The 21,144-nt window shown below is 52.0% G+C and overlaps 1 long non-coding RNA gene and 2 pseudogenes across 1 annotated transcript; 2 read left to right on the top strand and 1 right to left on the bottom strand.

The window, feature by feature from the left end:
* Positions 1-1,059: 1,059 nt before the first annotated feature.
* LOC122435985 lies at positions 1,060-19,487 on the top strand. The gene is made up of 3 exons (XR_006267760.1): positions 1,060-1,071; positions 2,798-2,801; positions 19,365-19,487. It is a non-coding gene; the product is annotated as an uncharacterized LOC122435985 (long non-coding RNA).
* On the bottom strand, positions 8,613-9,404 carry LOC122435984 (annotated as a pseudogene).
* LOC122435983 lies at positions 13,964-15,433 on the top strand (annotated as a pseudogene).
* Positions 19,488-21,144: the final 1,657 nt, after the last annotated feature.

The following is a 21,144-nucleotide window of genomic DNA, read 5'->3' as shown; positions in this document are numbered from 1 at the left end:
ATGGAAAAATTGATGATTCTAGAACTGGGTCAGGAAATATGGAAAATCAGGCTGGAGCATCTTGTAGGTTGTGAAAAAATAGAAATGTTCAAAGAACTTTCAAAAAAGGAAGCAATATTTCTAGGGGTATGACAAAGGTATATACCAAGGGAGTTGAGAGGAAGAGCTCCCAGTGGCCAATATGAGAACAATTTGAAAATAAAAATATATAATGTTGTATTGGATTTTAACCCAAAGTGTAATAAAAATACCATGAGTCCATACTGAGAAACATAAATGATTTCTTAATTACGCAAACAAGGATAGACAAGTGTTCCACACAGAAGAATTCCAGTTTATGCAGACACTCCCACTTCTAGAAAGTGGAGCATAACTTCCCACCCCGAAGCATAGACTGCACATTGTGGCTTTCTTCCAAAGAGGATAGGATGGAAAGGGGGCATAGGACAATCACTTTATTGCATAGACACCTGACAAGCACTACCTCAGCCACATGATCAATGAGAGCATCATCAGGGATCAATGGTGCTAATAGTATATACACTTGACACAATGTGATGACAATGGAATTTTACATCTGTAATATTCCTCCACCAAACTTGTAATCCCAGACTAGTCACGAGTAAAGTATCAGACAAATACCAGTCAAGGAACACTGTACCAAACAACTACCGAGTACTCCTCAAAACTGTCAAGATCATCCCAAACAAAGAAATGTTAAAGCTAAGAGGAACCCAAGGAGATATTACAGCTAAACGTTAGGGTGGTTTTCTGGCCAGGATCTGGGAGTGGGTAAAACCTATAGAAATCTGAGTAAAGTATGGGCTTTAGTTGGTAATAAATAATGCATCAATACTTCTGCATTAATTGTAATAATGTATCATATTAATATTAGATATTAGGAATAGGGGAAACTGGGCGAGGGGCCTAAGAGATTTCTGCTATTTTCACAATTGTTTTTCCCAAATCTTAAAGGATCACAAGGGTTAAAAGGGTTACAAAGGAAAAGATGAAAATAAAGTCTATTTTCAAAATAAAAAAGACAATGAAACTTCGGGCAAAACATGCTGAGTATGTTAAAAAATGAAATAGAAAGGAAACCAAACGCAAGCACACAGAACCTGTAAGTGTGAAACAACCCTTGCTACATTTTCTTACACTTTTCCTCTCCCTTACCTCCAATCCCATATAATATACTAACTGGGCCTCTTCCACCAGAGAAACATCTCTGGATCCACTTTCTTCTCAAGCTCCACAAACACTTCCTGATCCAACCTCATCGATGTTTTGCAAGATATGCGACCCGCATATCTTGCATATCGGATATGGCAAGAGCCACCAACCGAGGCCAGGTATAGACCTGGAACCCTGTACTTGCTCAAAAACCACTTTAAGTTGTCAGCCAGTGTTAGTTGCCACAGAAGAAGTCTGTCAAGATCCAGGCAGGGGTCAGTGTCTTGCCAAAGATACAAGGGTCCAGAGCAAATCTTTAGCTGTGCGTACGTGTGAGTATGCTTAGTCGCTCAGTCATGTCCAACTCTTTCTGACCTCATGGACCATAGTCCCCCCACCCCCACCACCCCCAGGCTCCTGACTCCATGGGATTTCCGAGGCAAGAAGAGTGGAGTGGGATACCATTTTCTCCTCCAGAGTATCTTCCCACACAGGGATCGAACTTGTGTCTCCCACATTGCAGGCAGATTGTTTAATACTGAGCCTCCAGGGAAGCCACGAGGAAACACAGGGACTTCTCAGAGGAGCAGAACATTCACTGAATCCTTAAGCCAGGGGAGGCGCCTATCCAAATGGTGATGGCCTGGGCAGGATCAGCTTGGGAACAGGGTGGTGTGTTTCCACAGAGAGGCAGCTGCTGAAGATGCTGGATCCTGGAAATGACCTCCAGATAAGTCGGTGGGAGCAGGGGGCAGTTTGGGCCTCCTAGCAGCCAAAGGCCTGAGGTTCTTATGTACCCAGAGCAAGATCCCAACTACACCTAACAGTCATATCCAATTAGGGGCATGAGGAGTACCTCTCATGAGAGCTGTCACGTGTCCATTCTGGAGTGCCCCCGGGGCTATGGTCCCGGTCTTGGCCCCAGAGCACGGATGTCCTCATGGAGGCCAGGGCAGCAGCTCACCTGCAGTGACCTCTGCTCCCCCCTCACTCTCCCAGCCAGCCCTGGGTAGGTCAGATGGATCTCCAGGGGCTTGCTGCTTCCACCTCTCTGGGGTGGCCAACCCTCTGTGCAGCCTGCACCCCTGGGACTCCAGAGTCCTCTCCTGCCTGCTTCCTTTCTGAATCCTCATTGGATTCTGGGGACTCCGGCACCTGGGTGAGCGTCCTCCCAGCCATCTGCTAGAGCCAGCCCTATGCTCAAACAGCCCGAGTGGGGACACCAAAGTCCTAGCTGGTTGTGTGGGTGGCTGACCAGACACACCTCTGCCTCTCACAGTCAGGCTCAAAAGCCAGGACCTCACAGTCACATTCACAAGACCCTGAGTTTACTCCAACACATGGGATTCCACAAGGAATGCTCTGATACTCCTCGGGATCAGAGAGATGTGACCTGGACTTCCATAGCAATGACTACGACTGACCCACCATAGAGCAGATTCGACCAGGGGCTGCGTCAAGTCCTGCCGGCTCCACCTGAAGCACCATGGAAGGGGATGCTGCTCTGGGACTTTCAGATAAAGATACACACATAAGGTAATCAGGGCCTAAGCCACTCTCAGTGGGGGGCAGGCAGGACAAAACCCAAGGCCAGGTTCCAGGGGACAGGGAGCACTGTGGGCAGCAGGGTTGGGGGGCCTTGGGGCTGGGGCCCACGAGGAGGATTCACCCAACCCCAACAGGGCCCTTTGGCAGCTAGCTGCTGCCCTCCTGATGGAGGCTGAGCACAGCCCTGAGGGGGCTGACAGTGCAGCTCAGGGGTGGGGAGAATTCCTGCAGCCAGCTCCTTGTGGGGCAGCCTCTCTCAAGGGTCAGAGATGCAGAACTTCAGTCTCTTAGAGAGGAACCACACTCCGAGCGGTCTGTGTCTGTGTGTTGTCCTGGGTTGAGGATTAACCCCCCTGTGCCTGTGTCCCTTCAAAACAAATATTTTTCTTCTCAAAATTTACTGGCCATGGGTCATCACACGATCCATCCTAAGTGAAGAGGCCTGGTAGGCTCATGACCCCATGTGTGCAGGGAGAGAGGAAGACAAAAGGTGGTGGAGCACCTGACATCTCTCCAATTCCACACTGCCTAGCAGATGCTCAACAACGAGCAGTGGTTAAAAATCTCCTTTGTTTTGGGGAGGAGAGTCTGAGCAGGTCACATGGGTCTTAAAATTCTCCACCATTTCCAAGTGTCCATTGACTATGTGGCAGGGGCCACATACGTGGCCAGAATCACATCTCCTGTTCCCATTGTTCTCTGGCACTCAGCAGGGAGAGCTGCCCCTTCAGCCCCCTGCACCTATCTGCACCCCCACTGCAGTGACCTCACTACCTCCTTAGGCCTGGAACTCGCTCCTGCCTTGTGATGCCAGGCACAGCCTTAACTTGTGAGTCTCTACTGCCTCCGCACTTCTGAACCTGCCTGAACCTGGGGACGCTGGTTGATGTTGCATCTTTACTGGCTAGTACTTATTTCTCATGTTATTCAGATCTCAGACTCTGTCCCTCTCCCCTCTGGAAACTGTTTTGTTTTCAAGACACCTCAGAGAATTGGCAGCTCAATTGGAAATGGAATAAAAAGCCACTCAAAACTGCTGTTCTGTGTTTTCCTCCTGGAGGACATATTATTCAGTTTGGGTGTTTGTGTGTGCTTGGGGTGGGGAGCAGTGTCTTTCCCAGCTGGGCACAGCTCACTCAAAGATCCCAGGATTCTAGTCTAACAGCAGGTCTTGTCCACTCTTGCAGCTCCTCTTCACTCATTTCGTCCATATGAAAGCTAGACCATGCTCACAAGTGAAAATAATAAAGCCCAGAGGACCAAATAAACTGTCATTTCAAATGTACTTGGTAATCAGCTTCCTAGGGCAGAGAGAGGAGTGCCTGCACAGGGAATACAGGGCCATACATAAAACAGCAAGATTCACATTTCTCTAGGATTCCTAGCAGATAGTGGATAGAAAACACCTATTTCATCCCTGTGGTCAACAGCTATGGGACAAGAGCCGGGACCCCTTCCTTCCTGCCCCAGAAAGAGATCTCTCTGGGGTTTATCCAAGAAGCAAAAGGACACCTCACAGCAATAATCCATTTCAGAGATTCCACTCACTCCCAAGACAAACCTCATGTGACTGCAGCTCCTAGACCATCGCTCTCAATGTGGAGGGTGTCCTACTTCTACAGTGTCCCCACTGCTAACATAGGGCATATCATGGAGCAGAGTCTCCATAAAGATCTTTGGAATAAATGAGCCAGTGAGCAGGGGACTCAGATTGCCTGATACTTTCTTTAATAACCCAGGAAAATTGAATAAACAGAGATAGTTACGGGGAGTGACACACAAGAAGGAAACAAGCATGAATTCACTACAATTAATTTTATCATCTAATTCTTCTCCATTCAACACTGTTGCTAAGTAAGTTCGTGTTTTCAAAACAGTTCCAATTCCAATTCCATTGTATCATGTTCAGGACCAGAAAACACAATAGAAGAGTTCCCAATCACTTTTCAGTTCAGTTCAGTCGCTCAGTCATGTCTGACTCTTTGCGACCCCATGAACGGCAGCATGCCAGGCCTCCCTGTCCATCACCAACTCCTGGAGCTTACACAAACTCATGTCCATTGAGTCAGTGATACCATCCAGCCATCTCATCCTCTGTCATCCCCTTCTCCTCCTGCCCCCAATCCCTCCCAGCATCATCCTCTTCTCTAATGAGTCAGCTCTTCATGAGGTGGCTAAAGTACTGGAGTTTCAGCTTTAGCATCAGTCCTTCCAATGAACACCCAGGACTGATCTCCTTTAGGATGGACTGGTTGGATCTCCTTGCAGTCCAAGGGAGTCTCAAGAGTCTTCCCCAACACCACAGTTCAAAAGCATCAATTTTTCGGTGCTCAACTTTCATCACAGTCCAACTCTCACATCCATACATGACCACTGGAAAAACCATAGCCTTGACTAGATGGACCTTTGTTGGCAGGGTAATGTCTCTGATTTTAATATGCTGTCTAGATTGGTCATAACTTCCCTTCCAAGGAGTAAGCGTCTTTTAATTTCATGACTGCAATCACCATCTGCAGGGATTTTGAAGCCCCCAAAAATACAGTCTGACACTGTTTCCACTGTTTCCCCATCTATTTGCCATGAAGTGATGGGACCAGATGCCATGATCTTAGTTTTCTGAATGTTGAGCTTTAAGCCAACATTTTCACTCTCCTCTTTTACTTTCATCAAGAGCCTCTTTAGTCCCTCTTCACTTTCTCCCATTAGGGTGGTGTCATCTGCATATCTGAGGTTATTGATATTTCTCCCGGCAATCTTGATTCCAGCTTGTGCTTCTTCCAGCCCAGCATTTCTCATGATGTACTCTGCATAGAAGTTAAATAAGCAGGGTGGCATTATACACCCTTGACGTACTCCTTCTCCTATTTGCAACCAGTTTGTTGGTCCATGTCCAGTTCTAACTGTTGCTTCCTGACCTGCATACAGGTTTCTCAAGAGGGAGGTCAGGTGGTCTGGTATTCCTATCTCTTTCAGAATTTTCCACAGTTTGTTGTGATCCACACAGTCGAAGGCTCTGGCATAGTCAATAAAGCAGAAATAGATGTTTTTCTGGCACTCTCTTGCTTTTTCGATGATCCAGGGGGTGGTGGCAATTTGATCTCTGGTTCCTCTACCTTTTCTAAAACCAGCTTGAACATCTGGAAGTGCACGGTTCACATATTGCTGAAACCTGGCTTGGAGAATTTTGAGCATTACGTTAGTAGCGTGTGAGATGAGTGCAATTGTGCGGTAGTTTGAGCATTCTTTGGCATTGCCTTTCTTTGGGGCTAAAATGAAAACTGACCTTTTCCAGTTCTGTGGCCATTGCTGAGTTTTCCAAATTTGCTGGCATATTGAGTGCAGCACCTTCACAGCATCATCTTTCAGGATTTGAAATAGCTCAACTGGAATTCCATCACCTCCACTAGCTTTGTTCATAGTGATGCTTTCTAAGGCCCAATTGATTTCACATTCCAGGATGTCTGGCTCTAGGTGAGTGGTCACACCATCGTGATTATCTGGGTCATGAAGATCTTTTTTGTACAGCTCTTCTGTGTATCCTTGCCACCTCTTCTTAATATCTTCTGCTTCTGTTAGGTCCATACCATTTCTGTCCTTTATCAAACCCATCTTTGCATGAAATGTTTCCTTGGTATCTCTAATTTTCTTGACGAGATCTCTAGTCTTTCCCATTCTGCTGTTTTCCTCTATTTCTTTGCAATGATCATTCAGGAAGGCTTTCTTATCTCTCCTTGCTATTCTTTGCAACTCTGCATTCAAATGGGAATATCTTTCCTTTTCCCCTTTGCTTTTTGCTTCTCTTCTTTTCACAGCTATTTGTAAGTCCTCCTCAGACAACCATTTTGCCCTTTTTCATTTCTGTTCCATGAGGATGGTCTTGATCTTTGTCTCCTGCACAATGTCACGAACCTCCATCCACAGTTCATTAGGCACTCTGTCTATCAGATCTAGTACCTTAAATCTACTTCTCACTTCCATTGTATAGCCATAAGGGATTTGATTTAGGTCATACCTGAATGGTCTAGTGGTTTTCCCTACTTTCTTAAATTTAAGTCTGTATCTGGCAATATGGAGGTCATGATCTGAGCCACCGTCAGCTCCCGGTCTTGTTTTTGCTGACTGTGTTGAGCTTCTCCATCTGTGGCTGCAAAGAATATAAACAATCTGATTTCGGTGTTGACCATCTGGTGATGTCCATGTGTAGAGTCTTCTCTTGTGTTGTTGGAAGAGGGTGTTTGCTATGACCAGTGCATTGCCTTGGCAAAACTCTATTAGCCTTTGCCCTGCTTCATTCTGTGCTCCAAGGCCAAATTTGCCTGTTACTCCAGGTGTTTCTTGACTTCCTACTTTTGCATTCCAGTCTGCTATAGTGAAAAGGACATCTTTTGGGGGTGTTAGTTTTGAAAGGTCTTGTAGGTCTGCATAGAACCGTTCAACTTCAGGTTCTTCAGCGTTACTGGTTGGGGCATAGCCTAGGATTACCGTGATATTGAATGGTTTGCCTTGGTAACGAACAGAGATCATTTTGTCATTTTTGAGATTGCATCCAAGTACTGCATTTTAGACTCTTTTGTGGACCATGATGGCTACTCCATTTCTCCTATGGGATTCCTGCCCACAGTAGTAGATATAATAGTCATCTGAGTTAAATTCACCCATTCCAGTCCATTTTAGTTCGCTGATTCCTAGAATGTCGACATTCACTCTTGCCATCTCCTGTTTGGCCACTTCCAATTTGCCTTGATTCATGGACCTAACATTCCAGGTTCCTATGCAATATTGCTCTTTACAGCATCGGACCTTGCTTCTATCACCAGTCACATCCACAACTGGGTATTGTTTTTGCTTTGGCTCCATTTCTGCATCCTTTCTGGAGTTATTTTCCACTGATCTCCAGTAGCATATTGGGCACCTACCGACCTGGGGAGTTCCCCTTTCAGTATCCTCTCATTTTGCCTTCTCATATTGTTCATGGGGTTCTCAAGGCAAGAATACTGAAGTGGTTTGCCATTCCCTTCTCCAGTGGACCACATTCTGTCAGACCTCTCCACCATGACCCGTCCGTCTTGGGTGGTCCCACAGGGCATGGCTTAGTTTCATTGAGTCAGACAAGCTGTGGTCCTGTGATCAGATTGGCTAGTTTTCTCTGATTATGGTTTCAGTGTGTCTGCCCTTTGATGCCCTCTCTCAGCACCTACCTTCTTACTTGGTTTTCTCTTACCTTGGACGTGGTTTATCTCTTCATGGCTGCTCCAGAAAAGTGCAGCCGCTGCTCCCTACCTTGGATGAAGGGTATCTCCTCACGGCCGCCCCTCCTGACCTTGAACATGGAATAGCTCCTCACGGCCCTGCTGCGCCAGCACAGCCGCAGCTCCTTGGACGTGGGGTTGCTCCTCTCAGCCGACGCCCCTGCCCTGGGGCAAGTGGTAGCTCCTCTTGGTCGCCGCCCCTGACCTCGGACATGGGGTAGCTCCTCTCGGCCGCACCTGCGCCATCACAGCCTGGCGCTCTCGGTCGCTACCCCTGACCTTGGGCTAGGGGTAGCTACTCAAGGGCATGCTTCTGCGCGGTCCGTCGCAGCTGGCGTGCTTCAATCAATTTTACAAAACAGCAAAACTGTTGTTTGTGAACTGGGTAACCATAAACGTACTGGGATTAACATCATTCACAAAGATAAGACACTGAAGTTAACGTAGCCTTCTATGAAAACAGTCAAAGTTTGAAAATTTTCTAAAGAAATCAGAGATGAATCTCCATACCATGGTAAAGAACAGGAACCCAAAGATGCTACACACTGGTTCCCCCAACTGGCCTCGGCCCTCACTTCTGAGAAGGCTGACCACTCCCTGTTCAATCACAGAGGGAAGGACCAGCCTGGCTGTTGCTGTGGCTCAGGCTGCCTCATCCTCCTCCCTGGCAGCCTCTGCAGACAGGGGTGGGAAGGCCCTCAAAGCCCTTTGTTTGACCCTGAGCAGAAATGCCATGAATTGCCACTTGCTGGTCTCTGCATATGCCTGGGGACCCCACAGGAACTCATAGCGGGCAAGGTGGCTGTCAGGCAACTGCCGGTACTCCAGCTTCCCCTCCCGCACCCACATGTGGGGCAGCAGCTCCCTGGACTCCCCAAAGACGCAGTGCTCACTCTCAGCACACAACCACATCCTGCTGAGTGTTCCCCAGACCTCCTCCTCAGGGCCATGGTCTCTATTCCATATGGTGAGGCTGAGGACCAGCACCAGGAGGCTGGCTTTGGCCAGACCCTGCCTACCGCTATGCATCGTATTGCAGGTGAGGCCCAGGGTGCTGACCAGGATGTTGATGTGCTGCCTGGCATCTACCTCCTTCACCTCCATGCCAAAGTCCATCTGCATTCACTGCAAGGTTTGCCTGAAGACCACTGGGAAGTGCTCCTGGTTATCCCTGAAGACCTTCAGCATTTCTGCCTGGGAGGTCAGCTCCTTGGCTTGATAACTGAGGAGCAGGAACTTCATCAGGTTAGCCACCATCTCATTCAGAATTTCTTGGGGCAAGGCCTCCACAGGAGCAGAGGAGGATGCTGGGAGGTAGGAGGCCAAGTGGGATGTGGCCTCGTCCTCCTCAGCCTCCAAGAGCTGTGCCTCCATTGGGCCCTGGGCCTCAACTGGGTCCTGAAGGTCTTCTTTGGGCTTACTCAGCTCACTCATCTTGACCATGAGCATGATGCCTGGGATCAAACAAGACACGGAAGTTGAGGCAGAGGTACAGATGGGGACCACAGGCCTTGGGGCAGAGGGCATGTGAGCAGCCTCGGATGAGAAACGCATCCCAGGTGGTCTGACACAGGCCACTTATAGGTCTCCTCTTGAGGGGTGCTCTCAGACCTCACAGGGGTGCTCCTCCTAGGAAGACAGTCCCCTGGCTACCTGAAGGAGGAAGTGTGGTGGCTTCCCAGGGTGTGGTCAGCACAGCTTGAGATTTCCGGGGCCCACAATGTGGGGGGGGGGATTAGGGCCTTCTTGTGCCCCCCTCTGTTCTGGGATGGGGAGCCTCTAGTACACACTCAGGGCACCCTCTCACCTTGACTCCAGATACTGCCTGGGCCTCCTCTGCTCTCTCATCTCCAGGACACAGGCTTTAGACCTCTGCCTTTGCTTCCTGGTTCCTGGGGCTCCTGTGTGAGAAATGGAGGGAACATCTAGGGGCTATACAGTGGCACAGCCCTGGGCCTTCTGTGATGGTAAGAGGGGTGGACTCAGTGAGTACATCCAGTTGTGTGGTGGGAGGTCCCCTCGGGGTGCCCTTGTAGTGCTCACCTTTCCCCCCTGGCACGGCTTGGACCCTCCCCTTTGGAGGCACACAGGGAAGCTCAGAACAAGACCCGAGACTGAATAGAAAGCGCTGAGGGGCCCCACATGTAGCCACACCTGCCCAAGGCCTCCCGCGGGTCCTTGGCTGGGGACATGCTCTGTCCTCAGCTCCTCCTCACGCCCTGCCTGGCCTCCCAGCACTCACCACAGGGGCGTGGGTCTGCTCAGTCCTCCATCTGGGTTGGGGAGTCCAGCCTCTGCCGACCTGAAGCCTCTGGCCTCTACCTGAGAAACCTTACCTCCCGAGGTCTCTACGCCAGAGGTCAAGAAACTGCTCACCTTGTGCACCCCACTCTGGGCCCTCCAAGACCTTTCTGCAACGGCCAAGATCCCTCCCTGTTGGGGTCTAACCTCCTTAGTCCTTCCTGGCATGGAGACTGGACTCCAGGCAGCACCGGGGATTGTCCTGTCCACCATTTTGAGACCCTGCTGTTTTCACGAGATCCCCAGTCTCTCTGAGACCCTCATGTGAGGAAGACAGACATGCCTAGTGTGCTCTTCTCACCCCGAGGGCTCCCAGGGCCGACTACAGGGACGGGAATCTGTGGGGTTCCATCAGTCCTCACTCAGGGTCCCCTCAGTCCTCACTCAGGGTTCCCTCAGTCCTCCTTCAGGCACCTCACTTTGCCTCTGGGCAGGACCTGGGATTCTCGCCTCTCCGCAACTGAAGCCCTGCCCCTTATACCTGGGACCCAGTCTCTCCAAGACCTGGATGTCAGGAAGTCAGACCATGCACCTTTGGCTCATCCTATCGCAGGGCCGCCAAGGACCAACTGCAGCTACAGCCTTCTCTGAGGTGTTCCAGGGTCCCCTCAGTCCTCCCTCAGGGTCCTGGAGGAGCTGGAGGAGCTGGGCTTCTTCCCTCTGCTCACCTGAGGACACGCCCCCTTTCCCAGATCCCCAGTTTCTCTGAGACTTGGATGTCAGGAAATGCAGCATGAGCTCATCCACCTTCTGTGCTCCCTGAGCCTTGATGTGAGGGTCCCACCTCGGGTCAACACAAGGGGCATCCCCGGATCTGCCTGGGCTCTAGACGAGGTCCCGTAGGGGGGATATAAGGAACCTCACAGATGCCTAACCCTGCTGTTAGGCCTGGACGATCCTGGAGAGGGGATGAGCACTTGGCAGCCTGTTCTGACCTCCGCCTCTGCACCTCAGAGACATGAGGCAACTGTTAGAAGAAGTAGTGCCTCAGATGGGCAGAGGGGAAGATCTTAGTTCTTTGGAGGGTCAAGGTGAGGACGCTGAGGGAGGACTGAGGGGACCCTGGACCCCAGGGCAGAGTGGGCTCTGGGAGGACATAGGGCGGAAGGAACACATGCTGCATTTCCTGACATCTGGGTCTCAGAGAGACTGGGGAACCTGGTATAGGCGGCTGACTACCTAATATCTGGATTTCAGACTGGTGTCCTAGTATAGGGACTGGACTTCCTGACATCCATGTCTCAGAGAGACTGGAGTCCTGATATAAGGGATGGGGCATTAGTAGGGCAGAGGAGCGAATCCAAAGTCCTACACAGAGACAAGTTGAGGTCCCTGAGGGAAGACTGAAGGGACCCCTGAGTGAAGATTCTAGGGACCCCAAGGTAAGACTGATGGAACCCTACAGGTCCCAGGCCCTGTTATCAGCCCTGGGAGCCCTTTGGGTGAGAAGAGCATACTAAATCTGTCCTGACTTCCTGACATCGGGGTCTGTGAGACTGGGGACATGGTGTGAGGAGCAGGGACTATGGTGGGGAGAGGACAGAGCCTAGGTCCTACCAGAAGTCAAGGTGAACACCCTGAGGGAGGACTGAGGGTAGCTAGATCTGAGACCAGAGGGAACCCTGATAGTCCCCAGGCAGGAAGACCTTGTGCTGCATTGCCTGACATCCCTGTCAGAAAGACAGGTGAAAACAGCGGAGCCTCCAAATTGCAGACAGGACATTGCAGGTCTTGCCTGGAGTACAGGCTCCATACAAGGAACGACCAAGGCAGGCTGCCCACAGATACCAGTCTTCGGCCCCCTTCAGAGGAGTCACCAGGAGCCTCCATGGACAATCACAGCCTCCAGGGTCATGTACCAGTCAGATGAACCAACCTGAAGAAATGCTTTGTCAACCTGTTTAGAAGGGCAAAGGCAACGGAGCAAGCCCAAGTCGAGGCTGCAAGCTCCATTCTGGCCACCAGTCCTCAGGCTGAAATGCCCTGGGAGAGCCTCTTCCACACCCTCTTAGCTCTCCCCTTTCGGACACCAGGCTGTGGCCCTCACACAGGGCAAATGACCCTGCTGCATGGCAGAACTAATGGCAAACTGTCTCTAGGGGCACAGTGCCCTAGGGTCCTCACACGCGGGCCTTTCCAAGGTGCTGTTCTGTCCCCTACATGGTGATTTTGAAGAACAGTGGCCCACAAAGGTCTGAGAACATGCATCTCCAAACCCACTGCACTATCGTCCATGTGTAGTGAAGACAGGTGACTCTCACTTGGGTTTCATCCAGTCCCACACCCAGGCTCTCATCCGTTTTCAAATACAGGTAGACAGGGGCTTCTTTGGTCACATCTAGCTCAACAACTCAGAACTGTCCCTGGGAGTGAGTGTGTGTAAAGGAGGCCCCTTGAAAAGCACCTAACCTGTGAGGCAACAAAATCATTCAATGTACCAGCCATCTGGGTAAGGCAGAACAGGTCCACAGTGGTGGTGGGGACAGGGGCAGGGGCAGGGACAGAGAAGATCAGAGCTGGCCTTGGAGAGGACCAGTGAAGTGCTTGTTTTCAACAGAACAGGCTGTACCTTGAGCCCCCAGTCAACTCCTTCAAAGGGCATGTACCTACGTGACACCCAAGTTGGCCATGGGAGGCCAGGGCCGGGGACAGCAGAAGCCAAACCACCCCACTTATGAAAGGAAACAGAGATTTCGAGGCAGCCTCCAGCGAGTCTGAATCCAAGTCTGAGACTCTGGGAAGGGGGCGGGAAAAGCACACACCCAGGTGTTCCCAAGGTGAGCACTCTAGGGCCATGTGAGCGGTCTTTATAGGAAGAAATGGAAACTGAAGACAACTACCTGTAATATTCAGTGGGATGATGTCCGGGGGCGGGCAGAACTCAGGAGGCTGCAAGTTCAGCAGAGCACCTGGCTGTGCCCTCCCACATGGCATCGTGTGGAGTCTGTGTCTCAGGTGCTTGGGGAACAGTCAAGTGGAATGTGAGGTCATTCCCACTGTGCTTGAGCATGGCCCTACTCTGGGGAGAGCTCGACCTGGGGGGCGGTGGGGGCAGGACAACAGGACTCTGACTTTGGAGCCATCTGAGCAGGACCTACCTACCGGAAGCACCAGCTGGAAGAGACCAAAGCCCGAAGAGGGGCAAGGACAGGGATGGGGGTTGGGGCGGGGGTGGGACCAACAACTCAGGCTAGGCCATCCAGCTTACCACAGACCCCATCTTCTGGGAGGGACATTCGCCAGGGGCCCATCTGACCCCTGGGGTCTCTCTCGGTAGAAGCTGAGCCAGGACTTGCCAGGGCCTGGCCCTTTAACAGAAGGCAGCCACAGGCCTGCCTGTTGGTAGGGAGGGGGGTGGAGCCAGGGCCTGGCCCCCTGAAACAAGGTGCCTGGCAGCAGATGAGAGCCTTTGCAGGCAAACTGAAACACGCTTTTCTGTACTTTCAGACAAGAAACAAGCTGAGGACCCCATCTCTGTCCACATCCCTCCTCCCCCACACTGGGCCAGGCCTGCCTTTCCACATTACTTCTGTGACATCATGAAACAATTAAGGGAGCTGACCACTTAATTGGCTGCCAGATTCTAGAATCTCCAGAGATTATTTATGGGGCACCCCGACCCTGGTCTGAGGTCCTTCTGCCCCGAGTGTTCACTGCTTGGGTAGAGAATGCTCCTCAGCTAGACTGGCTCCATGGATAGTCAGAGTTCCAATGAAGTACACGCAGCCCTGCTGGCCCCATCACCTGATGGGGAGCCCGCAGCAGGGGACCCCCCTGATTCCTCCACAATGCAAATGTGCATTCAGGGGAGGTTTTGGCGAAGCAGGGTGACCAACACAAGAGCCCAGATCTGGGCTCCCAATACAACCCGCCGCCCACAGGGCCCGAACCCAGAAACAGCCAACAAGCAAGAGAACAACACTGTCCTCAGGCTGTCCTTCCCCAGGAAGCTCTGGATGATCGTAGAGCATGTGGTCTTCACCTCTGTGTACTAGAACGACAAGGGAGACACAGTGGTCATCAAGGCAGATCTCTTCCAGACAGAGGTCCTCCAGGGCAGAGTTGTGGACAGGATCTTCCAGACAGACAGCATCCAGTTTCATCTGTGAACTGAACCTGTATGAGTTCAGTAAAATCCATCCTTCGGGTAGCTCTGTGGGGAAGAAGAGGATGATGGCACCAAAGAAATCCCTTCCAGGGAGACTAGACTAGATGAGCCGAGCGCTAGACAGGTTTAGTTTCCCAGGAGAACTTTTTTCTCATGAGAGGGTGGTCAAGGAAAGAGAAGAAAGCAGGGCCTTTCGTGTTCCACAAACCCCCTTAGACAGGATCCACATGGGTGCCTCCAGACCCTGAGAGGCCACTTGATGTCAGGGACGGCCAGTAACACCTCAGGTGAGGCTGGCCCCGGGGGAGCTCTAGGGAGCACACTCACTAGGGCCTCATAACCTACCAGGAATGAAGAGACCTTGTCTCCCTCCTTAGGGAAGTCCAGGGCTGTGGTGGGGAGGAGGGTGGCAAGGAATGGCTATTCTCCCCCACATTGGCTAAAGTAATCCATTTCCTTTCAGATCTGTCACAACTCCAACTTTCAGAGAGACAAGCCTCTCTTCCTGCAGAACATCTGGACAAAAGGCGACCCCATAACAACTGCTCAGCCCGCCACCAGCACAACAATGACTCCAAAGAGAAAGAAGCGAGTGTTGATGACCAGACACTCTCCTCGATTCCATCACAATGAGTCCACCCAAGAAGCTGACAAGAAGGCCCCGAAGGGATCCCCAACTGCTCACAGAACCCCCTGCACTCTTTCGTGTTCTGCGGCCTTTGGTTTATGGGCAGTGTAGCCGTGCAGGCCGGGGCAAAACATCTTCCCAGTGAGCAGGGTGGCCCCAGTGGAGAGGGTACGTCCAGCAATGCCACGTCTGTACCCCCAGCTACTGCTGGAAGGGACACCACAGGGGAACTGCTGGAGAGTTCCCAGAGTACCCAGATTATGGTTCAGTGATGAGATGACTATGTATAGCACCTATTATTCCATCGTGAAGGCGGCTGTTTCAGTTGTGGCCCCAAACGAGGCCCCTGAAGTGGACGAGGAGAAGGAGTCCTCAGATTACAAGTGTGCCCTCTGTGAGCAGTTCAAGGACAACCTCAATCCCTGAGCTGCCAGGTCCCCAGGGACACTCAAAAGCACGGCCTTGTAATAAAACAATCTATTTCTGGCTCTAATAAAGTAAAGCAAAACTTCACTGGAGTAAATAAAGAATTGAACAAGAACTGTGAGTCTGTGTTCTTTCTGTCTGTCCATGCTATTCACACATGACACTGGATGAGCCATATGAGGCTGGAAGCCCACACCCCAGGCCAGCTTCAGTCCAGTCCTCAAGGTCCATTTTCATCTGAAGCAGCAGCATTTCACACGCTCGGCCAAAGTTCTGACTCACAAGCTGAGTGCTGAGGCGAGCCCAGGACGGGCTGGTCCCTGTGCCTTGCCTGCCACTCAGCAGACAGCCCAGCCAGGCTCCTGACCTTGGGGGTGTCACCTTCCATGAGTCATGCACCCTAAAGTAGAAGGGGCTCCTCCTGGGTCCCCCAGTGATGCCACAAGTTTCTGATCAGTAGTTGAGAGTCTCTGGCTCCCAAACCAGGGGTCTCCCCAAGAGGTCTACTGGAAAGCAGGGTGACCCCACCAGCCAAAGGCCTTGCAAACACATGACCCCAAACGCAAAGCCAAGTACAAGGTTTCCAAAGTCAAGTACAAGGGTGGTGAACGCCAGCCCTTGTCTTTGGACGTGGAATAGCCAAGCAGCATGTCCAATACACACTTTGTGAGCCAAGGGACACTCTACAGCAAGGCAAGGGTCACCTGCAAAGACAAACCACGGCCTGTTTCTGGGCCTGCAGGCCTCTCCACGTGCCTGAGGCCTCGCTGGCTGCTGACACTCAGCCCAGCCCCTGGCCTTCCCCCATCACCTGCTGGACACTTCCAAAACTGGGGAGTTTGGACCAGAACATAGAGGGAAAAACACTAACTGGTTTCTTAACAACACATTCACAACCACCCAGACCCAGCAGGGCCAAAACGAGTGGCGATGCCATTTTCTCGTAAAGGGCAAAGTCCCGGGGACTCTCGCTGAGTCCAGGACAGCAACACAGGATAAGAGTCTTGGGCCCAGCCCTGCCCCAAGTGGGCAGCCCACCACAGGGCGGGGCCAATTCAGACCGAACCAGACGAGCATGTCCAGGGCACAGTGGCGACTGAACGGTGTCACCATGACCTGGTCTCTCAGTCACCTTCCACTTGAAAGCCTAGTCTGGACAGGCTTCCTGCCCAAAGGGGATCAGGTGCTCGGGGATGTCCACCTGGAAGATGTCCTTCCCAGCCCTCCCCGGGACGGGATGCAGCAGCCACTGGGAGTTGGCAAGCGCAGTCATTACTTCTGTTGCAGGTCGGGCAGCAGGGCTTGATTCTCCAGCTCCTCCACCTCGTCAGGACCTAGGTTTTCTGGGCACAGCAAAGTGACCCCAATGTCCACGAGATCTGTGTGCCAAGACAGGACACAGAAGGAGAACAAGGTGATTCAAAGTCACGCCTGCTAGAGAGTAAGATCGCATTACGGAAGGGAACCTTGGTGAACTGGATCCTCTGTCTGAGCCTTTCAGCGGGCTCACCGCGGCAAAGGGAATTCAGGGCAATGCCAAGTGAGGGAGGGAGAAAAATGAAAGGGAGAGGCCTGGCGCTCCAGGAACCCACCAGGACGTGGGCAGCTCTCAGTCTGACCACTGCAGGCTGCAGGGTCAGAGCAGGAGGGCCCCGGCGGAAAGCCTGTGGATATCAGGTCCCCAGGTGATTCATTAGCAGAGAGGTGTTGCTGTGGGGCCTCACCTCTGGGGAGTCAGGGGACTTGCTCAGGCCCTGCTGCACGCAGTGGGGATGGGGAACCCAGGCTGGGTGCTGTGGTGCCTCTCATGTTCTCTGCCGGGCACACACACACACACATATGTACATGCACAGAGACAAGTGCCACATGCAGACCTGGATCTGGGCGGGGCTCATCCCCAGCCTCTGCTCCAGGAGCTCCCACGAGGCCGCATCCTCCCAGTCCGCTGCCTGATGTGGACAGCCAGGGTACAGTGCCAGGTCTGCATAGCACAGGCCACGGACCACGTTTCCAGGTTCTTGACATCATTTAAGAAGAAACCTGGATAAGTCTTTCAGGACAGACAACTGAACTTCATCTCCCAGGGCTCCCAGGGCCTCACATGGCTGTGGAAACACAGATCCACAAGGGCCAGCAGCCTGACACAGCGGCCTGCAAGCTCACAGCCCTGGGCCGGACATCAGCCCCACGTGTCTGAGCATCCTCCAAGCCTGCTGACACAGAGGGGAGGGTCACAGAGGGCTGGCTCCTTCCACCCATCTCCACACTGTCTGTTGACAGGGGTTGGCGAGCCAGAGGACCCGTCCATCACATGCAGTCTGTGGGGAGGTCAGGAAGGAGGGCAGGACAGCGGGAGAGAGGCATGAGGTGAGTTTGAAGAAAGAGGGAGTTAAAACCCTGGGAGCACTCAGGAGGGAGGGTGAGTTCCCTGGCTTCACAGCCCAGTGGCTGGGCTCTGGTCCTCTCCCAGCACAGACAGGGACAGTCCTGGGCTTGGTTTCCCCCAACACTGGGCCCCACCCCACCCCTCAGCTCCCTGACCCCATCACTGCCCATGCTCTGCAGATCCCCCATCTTAGCCCAGGGCTGCTGAGTGCAGATCTGTGCTAACCAATCTGGCCTCGACCCTGGGGCTGCCCTGGACCTCAGACGCCCTGCCAGGTGTCTTTCCCGGGTGTCTTCATCTTTGGGAGCCACCTTCCTCCCACCCCTTCTCACACCATGGCCTCCACTGTCAGCAGATGCCCTGGTCCCTGCCCAGAGCCTAGAGTAGAACAGAGAGCAGAAACTACTGGGACGGTCATGTCCTTGCCAGGGCCTGGGATGGCACCACACAAGGATCACAGAATTCAAACCTCAAATAACCCGCTAGGTTACTGTCACCTCATTTGACTGCTGAGGAGGAGCCGAGGGATAGAGAGATAGCCCATGACTGCAAGGGACCTGACCACTCGCCCCTCCATTCTCACTTCTTTCCTTGTACCTGGTTGGGGTTCCCTGTTTACTCGAGGGGGGTGGAGGCAGAGGAGCAGAGCCACGGGCCTGAACATCAGCAGCATCTCAGCACCTCGCAGGGAGCCTCCGTTTCCAAGTTTCTGTGATGACGGGGACAAAGTCCCAGAGGCACCCAGCTCGGGGCCTTACAGGCCTTTCCTTCCCCGAACACAGCAAAGCCACAGTTCTCACAGGCCCACAAGGCCCCACCTGATCTGGCTCCTATCCTAGTGGCCTGCTCTCCTCACCCCTGGATTCACCTCCAGTAGCTACGGAGGCTGTCCCTTCATCCTTAGAACAATCCAGTGTGTTCTTACTTTAGAGCCTTTGTAGGGTGTGAGGAGTAACACCCTGTCCCCTCAGAGTCAGGTGCTGGAGTCTCAACCCCAAGTACCTCGGCGTGACCTTACAGACAAAGGAAAGGTCTTCTCAGAGCTGACGGTGGTCAAGTGAGCTCATTCGGATGGAACCTCCTCTAACAGGACGGCTGTCTCCATACAAAGGACACATTTAGAGACAGACAGACACAGAGGAGAACTCCAGGTGAAGAGGAAAGTGGAGCTCTCCAAGCCCAGACACGGCCACCATGGCCAGCAAAGCCCCAGAAGTGAGGGGGGAGAAATGGGACAGACCCTCCACCTCCGTCATGAGAACCAGCGTCAGTCAAAACTTTGACCTCAGTTACTGGCCTCCTGAACCAACACGGTTCGTAGTTTGAGCCACCCAGCCTGTGTGACCCTGACACAAAACCCTTTCTCCAAAGAAGACCCTTTCTTCAAAGACGACATAGATGGCCAACAGGCACGTGAAAAGAACCTCAACATGCTTAATTAACATCCAAATACAAATCAACACTCCAATGAAGTATCACCTTACACTGATCAGAATGGCCATCATCATAAAAACCTGTGAAGAATAAATGCTGGAGAGGGTGCAGAGAAAAGGGAACCTTTGTACACTGTTGGTGAAATGTAAATTGGTACAGTCAGTAGGGAGAACCGTATGGAGGATCCTTAAACAACTACAAACAGAACTACCAGATGATCCAACAATCCCACTCCTAAATATATACCTGGAAAAGACAGAAACTCTAATATGAAAATATACATGCACCCCAATGTTCATTGCAACACTATTTACAGCAGACAAGATATGGAGGAACCTAAATGTCCATCAACAGATGATTAGATAAAGAAGAAAGAAGATGTGGTTTGCGTGCACACACACATGCACGTGCGTGTGCGCGGGCACACACACACACACAGGAATCCTTCTCAGCCATGGAAAATAATGAAGTAATACCATCTGTAGCAACATAAATGGACCTAGAGATTATCATATTAAGAGAAGCAAGTCAGAAAGAGAAAGACAAATATTGTATGGTATCACTTATATGTGGAATCTAAAAAGATGCTACAAAAGAAATTATTTACAGAGCAGAAACAGACGCAGAGAACAAATTTATGGTTACCAAAGAGGAAAAGCAGGGGAAGCGATAAATTAGGAGTTTGAGATTAACAGATACACACGACTATGTATAAAATAGTACTACTGTGGTGCTGGGGAAGACTCTTGAAAGTACCTTGGACAGCAAGGAGATCAAGCCAGCCCATCCTAAAGGATATCAACTGTGAATATCCATTGGAAGGACTGATGCTAAAGCTGGTCACCTGATGGGAAAAACCGACTCACCTGGGCTCTGTCCTCTCCGCCCCTGAGTCCCCACTCCTCACACCAGGTCCCCAGTCTCTCAGAGACCGGGATGTCAGGAAGTCAGGACAGGTCTAGTGTGTTCTTCTCACCCCAGGGGCTCCCAGGGCTGACAACAGAGGCGGGAATCTGTGGGGTCCCTTCAGTCCTCCGCAGGGACCTCATCTTGTCTCTGGGTAGGTCTTCGGATTCTCTCCTCTCCCCTACTAAGCCCCCAGCCCTTAAACCAGGACTCCAGTCACCCTGAGAACCAGATGTCAGGAAGTCTGCTCCCTATATCAGGACCCCAGTCTGAACCCCGTATGTTAGGAAGCCAGCTGCCTATACCAGGTCCCCAGTTTGAGACTGGATGTCAGGAAGTCAGCCCCCTATACCAGGTCCCCAGTCTCTCTGAGACCTGGATGTCAGGAAATGCAGCATATGTTCATCCACCCTATGTCCTCCCAGAGCCCACTCTGCTTTGGGGTTCAGGGTCCCCTCAGTCCTCCCTCAGCATCCTCACCTTGACCCTCCAAAGAACTAAGATCTTCCCCTCTGCCCATCTGAGGCCCTGCCCCTTCTGACAGTTGCCTAATGTATCTGAGACACAGATGCGGAAGTCAGAACAGACTGCCAAGTGCTCATCCCACCAGCAGGGTGGCTCAGGGCTGACAGCAGGGGTAGGGATCTGTGGGGTTCCTTATAATCTCCCTCAGGGACCTCATCTTGAGCCCTGGCAGATCCGGGGATGCCCCCTGTGTTGACCAGAGGTGGGACCCTCACATCAAGGCTCAGGGAGCACAGAGGGTGGATGAGCTCATGCTGCATTACCTGGCATCCAGGTCTCAGAGAAACTGGGGACCTGGGAGAGGGGGCGTGTCCTCAGGTGAGCAGAGGGAAGAAGCCCAGCTCCTGCGGAGTTTCAATTTGGGGACTCTGAGGGAGGACTGAGGGGACCCTGACCTCAATCAAAAGAGACCTCAGAGAAGCCTGTACCTGCTGTTGGTCCCTGGCGGCCGTGGGGTAGG

The sequence above is a fragment of the Cervus canadensis genome, chromosome X (assembly GCF_019320065.1).
Source record: "Cervus canadensis isolate Bull #8, Minnesota chromosome X, ASM1932006v1, whole genome shotgun sequence".
NCBI classification, from domain to species: Eukaryota; Metazoa; Chordata; class Mammalia; order Artiodactyla; family Cervidae; genus Cervus; species Cervus canadensis.
This window is presented reverse-complemented; position numbering and strand designations above follow the sequence as displayed.